Source organism: Dasypus novemcinctus, chromosome 6 (assembly GCF_030445035.2).
Source record: "Dasypus novemcinctus isolate mDasNov1 chromosome 6, mDasNov1.1.hap2, whole genome shotgun sequence".
Lineage (NCBI taxonomy): Eukaryota > Metazoa > Chordata > Mammalia > Cingulata > Dasypodidae > Dasypus > Dasypus novemcinctus.
Genome location: NC_080678.1, coordinates 42,437,556 through 42,452,738, shown reverse-complemented (window position 1 = coordinate 42,452,738; position 15,183 = coordinate 42,437,556). Strand labels below are relative to the sequence as shown.

Here is a 15,183-nt window from a genome sequence, read left to right as displayed (position 1 = left end):
GGAGGGGACACGGCAGGACATGCAGCCTGGCCCCAGTCACGGCAGGCCCCAGAGGCCAGGGCCAGGCTGAGCTGAGGGGCGCTGGGCAGGAGACAGGCCGGGTGTGACTGCCTTTTCTCAAAGAGAACCGGCGGCTGGGAGATGAGTGGATGATGGGGTGGGGTGGGGGGGGGCAGTGAAAGCAAAAGCTGACCCCCTTGACAACCCTGGGAGGTGGATCTTTAGGATGAGGAAACTGAGGCTCAGGCAACTGCTGCAGAGATGCCAAGGGGTGTAAGAAGGAGGCAGCGCGGTCAGCACCTATGAGCTCACACCGCCCCAGGCCCGGGCTCGGCACCGTCCCTGTTGCCACGTTACAGGTGGATGGAGCGCCAGTCCATGGCCGTCCACTTGTTGGCCGACTCCAGGGCCCCTGCCCCTGCCCACTGCCATCAAGGAAACCCGAGGCCAGCCCTCTGCTGGGGAGTGGCGAGAAAGCGCAAGCCCCTGGCTCTCGACATGTCTGCGGGGTTCTGACCTGCTCCGGGCCTGGCGCACTTGCCTCCGTCACAGGTGGGAACGCTCGCTGTGTGGGAGAAGGCCCATTCAATGTCATGTGTGGTGCCAGAGGAAAAGGAAACATGTTTTTGAGATCCCGTACACACATCATGAAGACACAATTTTTGTCCTATCAAAAATTCACTCTTTGGGGAAGTGGAATTGGCTCAACTGATAGAGAGACAGCCTCCCACATGGGAGGTCCAGGGTTCAAACCCCGGGCCTCCTTGACCCGTGTGGAGCTGGCCCATGCGCAGCGCTGATGCGCGCAAGGAGTGCCGTGCCACACAGGGGTGCCCCCACATAGGGGAGCCCCATGCACAAGGAGTGTGCCCCATAAGGAGAGCCACCCAGCACGAAAGAAAGTTCAGCCTGCCCAGGAATGGTGCCGCACACACAAAGAACTGACGTAGCAGGATGACACAACAAAAAGAGACACAGATTCCCATGCCACTGACAACAACAGAAGTGGACAAAGAAGAACACATAGCAAATGGACACAGAGAACAGACAACTTGGCGGTGGGGGGGAGAGAAATAAATAAAATAAAATAAAATAAAATAAAATAAAATAAAATAAAATAAAATAAAATAAAAAGAATGTAATGTTGTTGTCTCCTGCAGAAGGCAAGAGCTATCTATGGATTCAAGAGCACAGATTTATTTTGATTTTTTCCCCACTTTGGATTAGCTTTGCAGGTGTGTCAGAAAACCAATCAACGTGGGCCAGTGCAGACACGTTCCACGCACCACCCCTGCCACCTTCTCCCCTGGAAGGGGGCTTCTCCTGACGTCTTTCCGTCAGCTAGCCAGGCTCCGAGGCTCCTGATTATTGACGAACTTCCAGATCACACCTACGTGCCCACAGCAAGAGGAGGCCTGGTTCAGGCAGAGCTTTCCCTCTGCTCCTTGCTGCAGAGAAGAATGTCCTTAGCACTTTGTTCCTGAGACTTACAGATTCGTTCCTTTCCATTTGCCAAGCACCTACTATGTCCAGGCACTGTGCCACGTGGTAAGAGGTGCTGTCAAAAACCATCACCCCGAGCTGGAGAGGCAGGCGGAAGTGCGCCTGCAAGCCCTTTCGGCCTGACGGGCCCACCCAAGGGAACTTACCTCTGTCTCACTAGGTGCTATGCTTAGGTCCTCTACTCCAGGAAGTTGCATGGGACTTCGTAGAATTTTTTGTGGTAAAGTTACAAATTATATCTGTCTGCTAAAAAGATAACCTCTGGAAAACGGATGTGACTCAACCAATTGGGCTCCCGTCTACCATATAGGAGTTCCAGGGTTCGATGCCCGGAGCTTCCTGGTGAGGGCAAGCTGGCCCACACGGGGAGCTGGCCCACGTGGCGTGCCAGCCCCACTGGAATGCTGCCCTGCGCAGGAATGCCTCCCAGCACGGGAAAGTCGGCCCACGCGGAGAGCTGACACAGCAAGATGATGCAAGAAGAGACACAGAGGGGAGAAAATAAGAATTTGTAGCAGAATAGGGAGTTGAGGTGGCACAAGAGAGTAATCGTCTCTCTCCCACTCCAGAAGGTACCAGGATTGGTTCCCGGAGCGGCCTAATGAGAATACAAAACACATACAGAAGAACACACAGTGAATGGGCACAGAGAGCAGACAACGGGGGGAATGGGAAGGGGTGGTAGAAATAAATAAAATAAATCTTTTAAAAAAATGCATATCAAAAAAAATTAGGGAAGCAGATTTGTCCCAACGGATAGGGCGTCCTCCTACCACATGGGAGGTCCAAGGTTCATACCCAGGGCCTCCTGACCCATGCAATGAGCTGGTCCACATGCAGTGCTGATGCGCTCAAGGAGTGCCATGCCACGCAGGGGTGTCCCCTGCATAGGGGAGCCCCACATGCAAGGAGTGTGCCCTGTAAGGAGAGTTGCCCAGTGCAAAAAAAGTGCAACCTGCCCAGGAGTGGCGCTGCAGGCACAGAGAGCTGACACATCAAGATGACACAACAAAACGAGACACAGATTCCGGGAGCCACTGACAAGAATACAAGTGGACACAGAAGAACACACAGTGAATGGACACAGAGAGCAGACAACTGGGTGGGGGGTGGGGTGGGAAAGGGGAGAGAAAGAAATAAAAAAAAAATTTTAATTTTAAAAATAGAGCCATAAGTGAATATTGGAATTCCTGTTTAAATAAATAAATAAAAGATAACCTCGAGGGTTAATTTTATTGCCCTGTCAGGCAGTAACCAGTTTCACATCTAACTTTATATTTTATTTCTGTATTCTATCTTTCATTGATTATAAGCTCCCAGTTCTTCAAATGCTCCTTGAAACAACTTTGCCATCCTGCTGGCTCCCTCATTAATGAATTCACTACATCTTTGGTACATAATCACTTTATATTTGCATGAGAGTCAGTTTTTTTTACAATTATCCTTTGACGGTATTTTTATCTTCATTTTGCAGAGGAGAAAACTGGGTTTAGGAGAAGCCAATCAACTAGCTGAAGTTCATGGTGCCAGCAGGTGGCACTGGCAAGAGTTAGACCATGTTCACCAACTGCCCTAGCAGGTCATCTGAGTGGAAAGGGGCTGTGGCAGTTTGATATTATTTATGAATTCCAAAAAAAGATATTTGATTATCTTTGTAAACTGGTCTGTTCCTCCTGGGTGTGATACCCCTTTAATTGTATTAAATTCACAGGTTTCACTTTTACTCTATTAAATCAAGATTGGGGCTTTGATTGGACTATGTCATTAGGGCATGCAGGGTTGGGTCCCTGCCCCCTTGGTGGGCTGATAAAACAGACTCCCCCAGAGAAGTACACACAGAGAGAAGATACACAGAGGACCCTGCGGCCCCTCTTGGAGAGGTGGCCTGATGGTCTACAGGAGACCTTGTGAAGAGGCCAGAGCAGCCAAGCCCAGAAAGAAGCGAGCCCCAGGAAGAGAGATGAGCCCTACGCCAGCCTACAGCTGAGATCAGAAGAAGGTGGGACCACAGAGCCTTAAGAGGAAGGAGGAAGGCTGAAGCCTCACAGACCTCGCCCAGCATCTTGCGTCAACATGTGGCAAGGGACTTTGAGTGAGAAAGCACCTCTTATGATACCTTGAGTTGGACCCTTTAGGGTCTTGTGACTGTAAGCTTCTACCCCAAATAAATACCCTTTATAAAAGCCAACCGAGTTCTCATGTTCTGCACCAGCACCCCTTTGGCTGACTAATAAGGGGACTTATAAATGATCAGATCAAATGCTCTCATTTTAAAGGGGAGGATGCCAAGACTAAGAATGGAGAGAAGACTTGCTCACGATCACAGACTGGGGAAGAACAATGGGCAGCTTGGCTTGGAAAAGTGTTTCTCCTTTAACTTACTGCTTTGTCTTCTTACATTTATCTCCAGTCTTCACTCGGTCCAGGCCACCCACAAGGAGCAAGTAACAGCTTCTGGAATGCAGTGGACACTGTTCAAACCAAGGGCACAGCCCTCACCTGCCAGCTGGAAGACTGAGCCATCTCCAGCACGAGAGTCAGTCCTTAGTGTCCCGTGGGCTCTGACCCGGAGTCCACAGAGAACCCGGAGGTCAAGGGTGGGCTGCCTGCAGCCTGTGTGCCCCTAAAACCAGGTGCAAAATTTTGCACATAGGTACCAGAGCATCAGCTTCTCCAAGGGACCCGTGACTGCAGAAAGGTTCTGCAGCCTGCTTTGAAGGACTGCCTCTAAAGGCTCCTGTTAGAAGCAAACATGCTGTCTGAGAAGGGACGCACACTCATCTCTGTGCACTTGAATAGAGCAGCCCGCAGAAAGGCGCCAAAGTATTGGTGAATATGAGAAACACTGCTCCCAATCCAGACGCACGTGCGCAAGGCGCCTGTTCCGCGGGTGTGCATTTCTGACTGCAGAAGAGCGGCCAAGAGCCAGCCATCTCACCCAGCACAGGGGGTTCTCCCCGTAGAATGTCAGCCCCCCAAGTCCCCCCAAGGCAGGGCTTTTTGTTGTCTTGTTGGCCAATTATCCCAAGTACTTAGAAGAGTGCCTGGGACCCAGCAGATGCACAATAAATGAGACTGAATGAGAATAGTCCAGAGGAGATCTGTCACTAGCTGAAGGTAACTCTAAAATCCATGCCAAGGGCAAGACTTAAAAAAAATAGTAATAATAAACATACTAGCAACTGATACTCAATGAGCCCTTTACTCTGTGCCATTTGTGATTTCACAAATGACAACACTGCGGTTCACAGAGACTAAGGGCCTTGCGCAAGGTCACATAGCTGGGAAGTCTAACCCACAACCTGGCCACAGCCTATCCTCCTCTATGTCTTAAGCACCGCTCAAAACCCTGCTCTCTCTGGATTCTGGGAAAAGTAGCAGAGGAAAGAGCCATGGCAGAGGAAGTGGGTGAGACGAGGAGAGGGCAGGCAGCAGACATGACTTGTGCTGCAACGCTCTGCGAGGGCAGCATGTACAAGACCCCGAGGTCATAATGGAAAGGGAGAGGAAAGAAGCAGCAAGGTGAGGCAGAGGCTGCGAGTTGTCCCCCACCAAAATCCATTCTCCCCTTCTACCTTCCTAGTAGAGCTGTGGTGTTTACTTGGCCACCAATGTGCCCAGATAAAATGTTACATGTCCTACCTCCCTTGCAGCTAGGGGTACCCAAGAAGATGTGAACAGAAGTTTCTGAATAAAAGACCTTCTAGGAAATCTCTGAAAAGGAGACCTAATCAGTTGGGAGAGATGCCCTTTTTTCCTCCCCTTCCCCTTTTCCTCCTTCTTACTGTTGAGAGTCATATGAGATGGCTGGAACTGTGGCAGCTATTTTAAACAATGAAGTGACCTTGAGACTACAAGATACAGGCTAAGGATGTGGAAGCAAATGATAGAAGGATTGTGGAACTGGAGCTGCTTATTTTTATGTGTGAGAGAAATCAACTCCTATATCTAGTTTGTCACCATTTTTTTTTTTTTAGTTTTCTGTATATAAAGCCAAACCCAATCTCAACTGGCACAGAAATCAACTACAACGAAAATACCAGCAGAGCTGCGCAGCACTCGGCAACCCATGTGCAGAAACATCATCCTGTCAAGGCAGGTGGAGGATCTGGCACTGGGCCTGACCACAACAGAGACGCAAAGGCTTGAACTGAGGAAGATAAGCCTCCTTCACACCCTAGACACAAACAGGAAGTGATGTGAAAATGAGAGCAAATGGCAAAGAAGTTGGTGAATGCAAAGCTGGAGGTTTTCAGAGGGTGACAACACTCACTTGGGAGAAAGCTGCTCCAGCACTGAAATGTCACTCACGTTGCAGAAAAGCAGCTGGATTACAGCACCTGGTGAGAATCCCTTCGTCCCATCCAGAAGAAAGGCCACAGCCCCCAAAGCACATTAACCTCTGGGAATAAGTCAAGGCAACAAGTTCCAAGGCTAGTGCTGGAGCCAGTGTCTCCAGGCCATAGGAGACCTTTGTGGGAATTAGAAAAAAGCACCCCTTCTTCAGAACATTTTCATTTATTTGGAAATTGTCAAAATACATATACAAATCTATGTCTCTAATAGGAATGGTGTCCCTTGTGGGGACTCTTGGAGAGTGCACAGACTGCACAACTGTACAAACTAACCCACAGGACTCCAAACCCGGCTGAACGCTATGCTCCTCTGGATGTTCCAGCCTTACTTAGATATGATTATGTAAGGCCACATGGACCCCAGAAAAGACAGCAGGAGAGAGCTCTGCCCTAAAACTAGCGTCTCCCAAATGAAGGAGGAGGGTGGAATTGAATGGCATTCCAATAAGATTTTTAATGGGGAGAACTGGAGCTCAGTTGCCAATGCCCATCAATTCCTGAAACCTGTCCCAGGGCCAGGGTAAGCAACCACACTGTGTTGTTGAACCTGCACTTGTGCTGGGCACTATAATGGACATGATGTTTATGGGAAAGAATGTTCCAAAGCCTAATTCAGAGGCCCTTGTTTCCTGCAGTAGCTGTGTGACCTTGGGCAAGTCCGTCCCCCACTCTGGGCTTCAGAGTCCCCATCTGCAAAACGAGGGGCCTGGACTCTATCTTCTCCAAGTCAGAGCTTCTCAAACCTGAATGTGCACACAAATCACCTGAGATCTTTTTAAAAACGTAGGTTCTGACTCAGCTGGTCTGGGGTGCGGCCTGAGATTCTGCATTTCTGACAAGCTCCCAGGGGCCCCGATGCTGCTGGCCACAGACCACACTGAGAGGGGTGGGCTCTGAGAGCTGTCCTGGGCCCGACCTGGTGCTTTGCCTCCTTCCCAGTGGCCAAGCGGAGAAAGAACCACTGGCATGCAGGGGCGTGGCAGCTGGTGCGTCTCCAGCCTATACCCCAGAGGGCCCAGCACTTTGATTTCAGATACTGCAGAGGCCCAGTTAGAACGTCAGCCCAGCAGACAGAACAGCCAGCTGTGGCCAGAGCCCAGGGACCCAGCCAGCTGCCTTCTGTTTTTCCCTTGCCAAACAAAATCCGAGATTTCGCTTTTTTTAATCACAGAAAAGCTGAGAAAAGAAAACAAGTGAGTATTCCATCTGTATCCACTGCTTCCCACCCCTGCTCACCACTTGCCAGAATCCGGCCGTGGCCTCCTCCTGTCACCTTTCCTGCGCCTCCCACCCATCACCCTAGTCTAGCAGGGCCCCCCCCAGCTCCGCCAGTGCCCCCCACCACTCTCCGAGCTCACCTCTGGCAAAGCCAGCCTACCAGGCTTATTTTTAACAGCTCTGATTGAAGCTGGGATCCCGCTGACATTTACACTCCCTCATCATTATCAGCTCGAAACTTCCAGCAGCCAAGCTGAAAAGGGGCCGAGAATGAAATGTCAGCGGCTCTGCGCTCCTGCCTCCGGAGCCGGCCCTCCCGCCCCCAGCGGGAACACGAGCCGGGGCAGGCCACAGCCGTCCCCCCAGCCCCGGCACGGAGGCCTGTGCTTTTCTCGTTTCTAGTGACCACGTTTTCTCTCCTAAGAATCAGGGCACGTGGTATGATTTAGAAATGCAGGGATATGAAAAGACTCGTAGAGGCAGAAAAATTAAATCCCATCTAGTTTTGTATTTAATGAGAGCCACCGACCAGCCCCTCCTGGGTGGCTTTAATCTAATTTAGACAAATTTGAACCACCCGACTATCATCTGCTGAACTTACAGCCTCCCTGCTCCTCTCTGGACTTCTGTGATATCGAAAGCGTCTGTTGTTTTCATCCCTAAAGAGGGATGATCATTCCCCTTCCTCACCGGGTGCTGGGAAGAGTCAAGGAGAAGGCGCAGCATCTGGCGCTCCGTAAGAGGCCCAGCTCCCCCTCCGCTCCCCCACCGCCTCCCCCCACCGCTCTCCCCCCACCGCTCTCCCCCCATCTCTCTCCCCCACCTTCCTCCATGCTTTGCCTGGGTGGCGCCTCCCGCACAGCAGCCTCATGCCTCAAACCTCCAACCACTCCTCATCCTTCGAGGTGGCCTGAGAAAGAGGAGACTTGAGGGCGAGGAACACTTCACTGTCTGGGAAGAGATTCACGGTCATGTTTTATGTCTGCTCAGCAAGGTCACAGGTCACGGGAATGCATCGGACTCATTTTGAAACTCCAGATGTAGAAGGTCTGAGAGACTGCTAAATAATTTACTCCTGGGTCACAGAAGCAATAACTTTTGTAGAGAAAGCATTTCCAACTCAACGCTCTAAAATGTCAGGTCATTAAGATGGTGGGGGGGTTTAGAGGTGAGAGTCAGAATCATGGCCTGTGCTTCTGTCGGGAGGAGAAACTAGCTGTGAAAAGAATATCAGGGACAACCATTGTTTAGAATCCTTTTTTTGTTTCTTTTTCAAAGATATCTTGCCTTGCCTATAGGAATACTAATATAAAAGCAAACCATGCAAAACTCTTCATAGTGGATATCTTAGAAACAAGACAAAGACCCCATCCGTACTCAAGGAGCCTCCTCCAAGAAGTCTTCCCTGATTTATTCCACTCTGACCAGTTGTTTACTTTGCAATCTTGCAGCATAGTTTGCTGAATGGTCTGGTCTGCAATCATTCACACCCCAGGCAAAATGATAACATTCTCACTGTCTCCTGTATTTAAGTACAGCCTTCTCTGGTCATATGTTGCCCATGGGTAACCACTGGGCTTGTCCTTCTCTGCCATTCCCTACGAAGAGAAGTGGCAGGCAGCGATTTGTTCAAAGCAACCTCTTACACTGCCGCACACCCGGCCACTCCACTGGCCTCATGATTCTGTTAATATTACCTTTTCAAGTGAACCGGGAAGCCCAGTGTGAAGCTCAGTGTGGAAACTTCTGACCACACTGCCCTGCCAGCTATATATAAAGTGTCTGCCCAGCCAACAGCCTCAGACTGTCACAGAGGAAACAGCTTTCGCCTGAGTGGTTGCACACAGCAGGCCACGGCCGAGGCGTGTGCGGGAGGCAAACGTGCGCCCTGGCCCTGCCCTGGCTGCCCTTGCGGCCTAAGGGCGAGCAGGCCCCTGGAGGCCCACTCCCGCCCCGGCCACTGCCACACCTCCTCGCCATGCGCACGTTCCAGGCCTGTCGCTGTTCCCACGCCAGAGCCGGGGAAAGCGAGGCTTCGGGAGGCCGTAACTTGGACAAAGCCACGCTGCCGCAAGGCTGAGGCCAAATTTGATTTCTCCTCCGATGTCCTGGCTGCAGGACCCAAGTCCCCCCAGGCGGTGGCGTTGGCCCTCACCCCAGCGGGGCCAGAGCTCGGCAGCAGCTCCGCAGGGCCAGGGCCTCGTGAACGGAGGTGGAAGGGACGGCACAGAGGAAGAGCCCTGGGGTTGGAGAGGCCTGGCGGAGCCAGAGGGGAGGCTCCGAGGGGAGGCCAAGCATTCAGAGCAGGCGAGCAGCTGCCCCGGGGCCGAGCCTGGGGGACAACAGCTACAGGGACCACGAAGATTTCTGAAAACGATGCACCAGGCACCAGGCAAGAAAGGCTGCGGTGAGGAGAGCAGAGGAGGGGCCGGGGCCGCTCGGAAGCCGCAGTCATCCCTACGGCACTGGCCGCGGGGCTCCCAAGTCGGGGGGGCAGGGAGATGTGGGAGCTGTCTGGGGTCCTGAGCCTGGAGGGGGGCTCGCCGAGGGACCCTGGGGGGACGCCGCCCCTTGGGGCCCGGGTTCCTGAGCAGTAGGGGGGCTGGCGGCCCGAGGAGCCGGTGGTCTCAGGCTCAGCGCCGTGCCCTCGCGGCAGCGCTCCGTCGCTAGCCGGTGGGACCCGCGCGAGCAGAAGTGAGGGCTCCTGCTCTAGATGACGAGCGGGGGGCAGGCGGGGAGCAAAGGAGAGGAACCAGGGCTGGAAGCCTCGACCTGGGGGCTACCCGGGGAGCAGGAAGGTGGGAGCCACGGGAAGGGTTGAGGTGTTTCCAGGCCTGCAGAGGACGGGCCGGGCCGCGGGCGCGTGGGTGGCGACAGGCACCACCCAGGGCAGCAGCTGCGCCAGCAGCTCCAAAAACGCGACAGCACAAAGGGAGGGAGACTCCCTGGGGGGTCAGAGGCCGGGAGCAGTCGCGGGATCTGCTGCGTGTCTGACCGGGGATCCGACCGACCGACTGTCGTGCTGCTGCTCACTCAGCCCGTCTCTGTGTCCATGCACGCCGTGCAGGCCCCCCCAGGCCTCTCTGCACCCAAAGGTCCACGTGGGTTGGGACCACCGGGAGCAAGGAGCGCTGCTTGTCTTCTCTGACTTTTCCTCTTCAAGCAAATCTAGTCTGGTGGCCCTTGGGGGCCACCCGGGCCCGGGCATGGGGCAGGGCAGCCTGAGCTACTTCTCGCCTGGGGGAAGCAGGAGACCCCGGGCTGTGCCCCTGCCGCGTCTGGTGGCCGTGAGATGGAATTTATACATGAAAATCAGGAGAGGAGCCGGCCCGCGGCGCCCCGTCACAGCCCTGACAGGCCTGACAGCTAATTAGAAAGCTCCATTTGAGCCTCCCGTTGAAAAGCCATTTAATAATTAAGTGTCTTATCTGTATTTAAATTTCTCTGACAATATATACTTAGAGTGTGGCCAGAGAACCAATTTTCCCACTTCCATCACCCTAAAAGACACAATATTTGAAGCCCGGCATCTCCCCCACTGACAATAAGCGGCTTGTCACGCGATCTCCATGGGAAGGGGCTCCAGCGCCAGGGCCCTCCTCCCGGCCCCGGTACAGCACGGAGAACCCCGGCTCAGAACCTCCGGGGCGTCCCTGCACAAGTCACCGCGCTGCCCAGGCAGGCAGGGCGCGGGTGGCGGGGCCTCCGCGGTTCACTGGGAGGTGGACAGTGAGGAGTGCCTGGCCCGGAGGGGAGTTAAACACAACAATAAAGCCGAGGAAAAGCCCGTCTGCTTTTCACTATCACCACACGCCAGCAGGTCTGAAGGACGGATGGGATCAAGTTCTGCCCCTCGCTGGGAAGGAGGCTCCCCCCGCCCCACGCACACCCACTCCACGCGGTGCGCACACACGTCACTGCACGAGTGGGCTGAAGCCACCAGGTGCCCAGGTCTGCTGGGAGAGGGCAGAGGGAGCTGCAGAGGAGAGCCAGGGCAGAGGGAGGAAAGCCGAGGCCTTGGTGCAAGCGAGCAGGGGCGCAGCACGACGAGGACCCGCTGCCCCTGCAGGGGCTGAAAACAGGAGAGAAAACGACCTCTGCAAGGTCCAACCAAGCTGCACCCCATCCTGCAGAAAGCGGGGGCCTTCACGTCCCCAGCGTCCCCTGGCTAACCAGGGGGACTCTGCAGGGCTGGGGGGGGGGGTGGACAATCCCCAAGGAACTCCCCAAGGCCAGGCCCCGGTGCTAGAGACCTGCAGGTAGTCCCGCTTGGGACACAGATGGAGCAGCTAGAAAAAAGGAAGAGAGGCACGAGAATCTCCTGCCCCCGGATAACCCTCGTCTCCTGGACAACCCCCCGGGGAGCGCAACACTGCACTTCCGCCCCCTTTTCTGAAAGCCAAACATCCCCAGCTTCTCTTGGAATCCAAAGGAGCCCAGGGATTACACTCTCAAAGAAAGTCCCTTTCAGACTCAAAGGGAATTTAAACATGTCCTAGTTTGACTCTCTCTTTTGACAGATGGAAAAAGGCCCAAAGAGGTTAAGCGACTTCTCCCAAGTCACCCGGCTGGTTACGCTGTCCCCCCACTCAACGCTACTGGAAGCAGTATGGTGCCACAGGGGCTCTACGGCCAGTGAGCTGTGGGTTCAAATCCCACTGTCCTCTTAGAACCCCGTAACATGGGATACGCCACACACTCTCCCTGGCCTTGCCACAGTAGCCTGGACCAGCCGCTGGACAGACAGCAAGCACCTGAAGCGGTACCCCAGGCGCGGGCAGCACCAGCCCTCTCTGGGGGTGGCTAGGAGTTTGCCTTTCTGCAGGGCTTGAGTCACGACTCCCGGTGACTGGCAGTCAGGAAGAGCACCCACCTCGCTGGGGTGCAGTCTGCTCCCGTCCACTCCTTCCCAGGCCCTCCTTAAATCAGGTATATCAAGGGTCTTGGGAAATTCTAACTGCATCTGACTCAATTGTGAGCCTGCCCTCAAGGTGCAACAGTTGCATTGGGCTCACCTGTTGCCTGACTGGAGGCTCACCTGTTGCCTCAGTGTGGTCCCTGGACCAGCACCAGCTCGTGAGACCTACGGGGTCAGAGTTGGCCGTCATGCCGGCTCCCCAGGCAGCTTGGAGGCAGGCTAAAGCACGGCGGTGCTGGTCCAGGGCTCTGCGAGGACCCCACGGCGATGACCTGGGAGGCCCAGGGACCACCACAGACGGTCCTCACAGGCCTGTGTGACAGGCCCTACGCTCGCTCCATCGCGGACACACAGGGCAGGCGGGAGAGGCCTGCTCAGCAGGTGCTCGGGCAGAGGCTGAGACGAGGCAAGGTCAACGCGCTGCAGCCGCCATCAGGAAGCCTGCTTTCTGTGGGTGTCCCACGGCCTGGGTCCCGCTGGCTCTTCATTCGCCAGTTCCGGGATCTGCTGCAAGCCCCTTGACGCCTCCCACGCTTGCCTCCACGTCTCCACTGCGATGAAGAATTCAGAGACCCTGGATGTAAAACGCCTGGCCCGCTCTGCGGATGTGACAACTGTGAGCCTTCTCCTGGGCGGTGACTGCTTCTCCAGACACCCAGGGCCGCTGGGTGGAAGCAGGAGCAGGCCTGTGCCAGGCGCTCAGCGCCAGGGGCAGCCAGTCCCAGGACACCAGCGGGACTGAGGACCTGGAGAACCGACCAGCAGCTGCTGCTGTCCCTGGGGCTGGGAGGGCCTCACAGCAAATGTTCCAGCCAGGACCAGGGAGCCTGGGAGCAGTCCCGCGTCGGTGGGCAGGGAGGTGGGGAGTGAGATCCTTTCCCTCCCCGTTCTGCTGCTCTAAGGCAAGGCCGCAGCCTCCCCCAAGATCCAGGCAGACGCCTCCCAGATCCTCTCTCCTAGCTGCGTCAGACCCGCTGCGCGGAGCCTGCCCAAAGCCTCCATCGCTCTTTTCCCAAGCAGCAGCTTTGCAGGCATCCCTACGCCCTCCCCCAGGTAGCCAGAAACGGAGGCTTTGCTGGTTTCCTTAGTAACCGCTCCCAAGCCCCTCTCCCTGTAAAGATTTCATCTCGCTCCTAGCTCTCTCCCAAACTGCCTAATTTTTAAAACAATCATACTCTTTTTTCTTCCCTCTTCTAAACGTTCATTTTAGCACATTCAAATAGAACACGGTGTGATCTCCAAACCAAGTTAGACAGCAATTTCTTCACAAAGTACAATGCCCTCAATTAATGAACCCTCTGGGAATGAAGTTCCTTCTAACAAAGACATCATTAAAAATATAGACAGGGAAAAAAACTTCACCCAGCCCCTAAAACAGAGCTGCGTGCATTTGCACCCGATCACCACCACACGAGGGTGTGCAGAGGTGGGCTCCAGCCAGTCCCAGTGGGGCGACCTTGCCAATTACTTGACCTTCTTCTACCTTGGTTTCCTCATCTGCAAAACGAGGCTAACAGGCAACTCCTAAGGGGCTGTGCAGGTTACAGGTGCTCTCGTTCACTCACTCAGTAAACACTTGTTAAACACCCACTGGTCCTAGATGGTGGAACTCAGCCTGCCCTCAGAGAGCGTACATTCTGTGCGGGCGGCAGAGCTCCGTAAGGTAAAGCAGGTGGTGGAGCGCACTACAAAGCGGCAGGCCCGGGGGAGACCGCTGGGGGCGGTGGGTGCTCAGGGAAGGCCTCTGAGCAAAGATCTGAAGGAAGGGAGAGAGCAAGTCAGGCGGGCTTATCAGGGAGAACGTATTCTAGGAGCAGCCGCAGCCCAGGCAAGGTCTCGAGGTGGGGGTGCGCTTGATGTTCAGGGTGGCTTGGGGCGCAGAAAGGCAGAGAGCAATAGGAAGGCAGGACTTGGGGCGTCACTCTAAACGGAGCAGGAAGCCACCAGAGGGTTCTAACCAGAAGGGCAACTTACATTTAGAAGAGCTTAAGGCGCTTGGAACAGGGCCTTGTACTTAGTAAGTGCTCAGTTAACACTAGTCATCATTACCTGTTACCCCAACATTTCTAGCTAGTCACGCCACATACGTGCAAATCCATGCACCGACAACGACATCCCTCCACCTACCGAGGTCTGATCAAGCTCCTGTCTAGTAAGCCCTAATCCCCGCTACCTGCTCCCACCCTGACACAGGAGCCCAGTGACAGACACGCTGTCCAGCCCCCACACTCTTCTCTCCGTTTTGCTTTCATTCTGAGCCAGGTCCTTTTTCCTTCATTCCTTCTCTTCTCAGCAGCTCCTATAATCCTACTCATGCCACAAACCCCTCTCAAAGGCCACCTCCTCCATCAGGTCTTCTCTCAGGCGTCCCCAGAAGGACATCACGTTTCCACTGTTGCCGAGCACGTGCCTTTCATGGAACTTCTCATCCCTGGTGCTGGCCTCACCCCCCACCAACCCACCATCCCCAGGTGCCCCCCACCCCATGCCATCTCCCAGCCTAGGCACTGCGTTAACCATTTTTAAGTTCAGATCATTATTAAGTTCCTATCTGCGCCCAACTATTCGACAAAGAGCTGACCAAACTCCGCTGAGCAGTGAAGGGTGGTCAGCCTCTTCCAGGCTGCCCAATGGGTCAGGGTTATTATAAACGGGAAAGGGGATTCCTCACCCGTAAGGTACAAAATATCAACAGGCAAAAATACATCTAACAACTGCTCAGTTCCATTCACCAGCTAAACCCAAAGCTTTCACCCCTCTGTGACTTTGGCTACAGGTGACCGTTTCACAAAACAAAAACATGCCATGATAAAAAGTATGTGACAATTCCAACCAACCCCTCCCCCCAAGGAAAGCCCAGCACGCCAAGTGACCGTGCCCAAAGCCCGGGGTCTGAAGGAAGGGCATCTTTCACACGTAAAGGAGACCCAAGGAGCAGCACATTGGACAAGAACCAGGCAAACAAGAATCTGAGGCTCTCACAAAGCCAGGGGTCAGAAGCGCTCTGGCTACATGGCATGGGGCTCTGAAGTCCACAGCATAATGGGGGCAGGACACATAAATCACCGTCCCTGTCGTAGAAAACATATTAAAGAGAGCTGAACTCCCACATGGCTTTCTGAAGCAGGCAGAAGAGATGCCAGATCAAACAGCGTCAGAATCTTCTAGATGACTGACCAGATGCACATA

General features: G+C 54.2%; 1 protein-coding gene across 2 annotated transcripts in view; it reads right to left on the bottom strand.

Moving 5' to 3' along the window:
* The window catches only part of SLIT1 (slit guidance ligand 1), a 186,376-nt gene that overhangs the window by 90,363 nt on the left and 80,830 nt on the right, over window positions 1-15,183 (bottom strand). The window contains exon 1 of one of the 2 annotated variants that reach the window (XM_071215741.1): window positions 12,115-13,059. The exons of the other annotated variant lie outside the window; for it this stretch is intronic. The gene's annotated coding sequence lies outside the window, so the exon portion shown is untranslated. Of the gene's footprint in view, window positions 1-12,114; window positions 13,060-15,183 lie in introns of those variants that run through there. 2 annotated transcript variants of the gene reach the window in all.